General features: G+C 36.5%; 1 non-coding gene across 1 annotated transcript; it reads left to right on the top strand.

Moving 5' to 3' along the window:
• Positions 1-1406: 1406 nt before the first annotated feature.
• LOC136221254 (small nucleolar RNA R71) lies at positions 1407-1513 on the top strand. The gene has a single exon (XR_010685030.1). It is a non-coding gene; the product is annotated as a small nucleolar RNA R71 (small nucleolar RNA).
• The last annotated feature ends 596 nt before the right edge of the window (positions 1514-2109 follow it).

Genomic DNA, 2109 nt, shown 5'->3' with positions numbered 1-2109 from the left:
AAATCGGTAGGAAAAATAAATTTATCGACTTTGACTAAAACATCTTCAATTATACCATACGGCCTTTTAGTGGTTTGATCCGCTAATTGCAAAACCATATTGGTACGTTTAATATCTTCTTCTAAACCTAACTTGTTAAAAATAGACAATGGCATTAAGTTTATACTTGCTCCTAAATCACAAAGACAACTTGGGAATTCAATATCTCCCAACTTACACGGAATAGTAAAACATCCGGGATCCTTGAGTTTAGTGGGCAAATTACTTGATACTATTGAACTACATTCTTCAGTTAACGAAATGGATGAAATTCCTTCCCAACTGATTTTTTTTGAAATCAAATCTTTTAAAAACTTACCGTAGTTAGGAATTTGTGTGATTGCATCCATAAATGTCAAATTGATGTGCAAATTTTTAAGTTTATCCAAAAACGTTAGAAGTTGTTTATCATAATCCTTATTTCGGACTTTGTGTGGAAAAGGTGGTTTGGGTACAAAAGTTTTGGTACCTGCGTCAGATGGTGAATTATTTGTGTTTAAGATATCTTCTTTGGATTTTGGTAAATCAGTTCCCAGTAATGTTACATCTTTGGGCACTTCAGGCCCTTGATAATTTTTTCCTGAACGAAGAGTAATAGCCTTCACCTGCTCTTTCGGATTTTCTTCCGTATGGCTGGGAAGACTTCCCTCTTTTCGGGATGGAATTGATTTAGCAAGTTGACCAATTTGAATCTCCAAATTATGGATGCTAGATGAGTGGTTTTTAATAAGCTGATCGAATTTATTTTCGATCCGTTTAAAACCATCGTCGTGATTACTTATTTTTCCACTGATAGCATCTATAAACTTGTCGATTTTAGAAGATAAAGTGCTAATCGTATCTCTTGACTGATTTTGATAATTAGTGGTACGATTTTGATTAGCACTGGCATTATTGTTACTGTTATCTTTCCAGTTAAAGTTAGGATGATTCCTCCATCCAGCATTATAGGTATTAGAATAAGGATTATTAGTTTGGTTTTGCCCTTGGACAAAATTTACCTGTTCGATCTCACTCATATTTTCGTAGTCCATATCCGTTTGGACTGGATTACCATTGGTATCGCGTGGTGCCATAAACTTGTCAATTTTGTGCGATAAAGCAGAAAATTGGGCTTGTAGCATCGCGACTGGATCAAGTTCAACTATACCTTGAACTGATGGTGTGGTTGAGGATGATGGTCTTGCCACCGACATATGTCCACGTTTCGCGGGCCACATACTGCTGTTGATTGCCATTTCCTCCAAAAGTTCTCTCGCTTGGGCTGATGTTTTCTTCATAAATAGCCCTCCCGACATAGCATCTAATGAACCCTAGTTGTAGGATTTAGTCCATTGTAAAATGTTTGCATTAAAAGTTCAGCGGGTAATTGGTGGTGTGGGCATAAACGTTGAAGTTCTTTAAAACGTTCCCAAGTTTCATAAAGAGTCTCATTGTCATTTTGAGAAAAAGATGTTAACTCCTTTATGACTCTTGCGGTTTTTGCTAAAGGAAAATATTTAGATAAAAACACTTGGGCTAATTGTTCCCAAGTGGCAAAAGTTGCGGCTGGCATAGAAGTTAACCATTCTTTGGCTCTGTCCTTCAAGGTGAAGGGAAAGAGGCGAAGTTTGATTGCTTCTGCAGTCACATCTGGAATTTTAAAAGTGTCACAAATTTCAAGGAAATTTGTTAAGTGGGTGTTAGGATTTTCGTTAGGTAACCCGTAAAATGTTACATTATTTTGCAACATATTAAGCAAAGCTGACTTAATTTCAAATTGGTTTGCGGTGATTCTGGGTCTAACGATACTATTGGTTACACCGGCCACACCTGGCCTAGTGTATTCCATAAGTGTTGGTGGGTCTGCCATTTTTTCTGGCTCGTATATGTTTTTACTGGGGTCTTATTTTTGTTTTTCTTATTTTTCTTGTTCTTCCTAATGGTTTTCTCAATTTCTGGGTCTATAGGGTCTGGTACAATGCCTGAACTTCGAGAACTGCGCATGAACCTGAAATCTTGCACGAACCGAAACTACCTACAAACAGAATTTTGAAAAATAAATAAATTAGTAAATGAAAACTATTAAAT

The sequence above is a fragment of the Euphorbia lathyris genome, chromosome 2 (assembly GCF_963576675.1).
Source record: "Euphorbia lathyris chromosome 2, ddEupLath1.1, whole genome shotgun sequence".
NCBI classification, from domain to species: Eukaryota; Viridiplantae; Streptophyta; class Magnoliopsida; order Malpighiales; family Euphorbiaceae; genus Euphorbia; species Euphorbia lathyris.
This window is presented reverse-complemented; position numbering and strand designations above follow the sequence as displayed.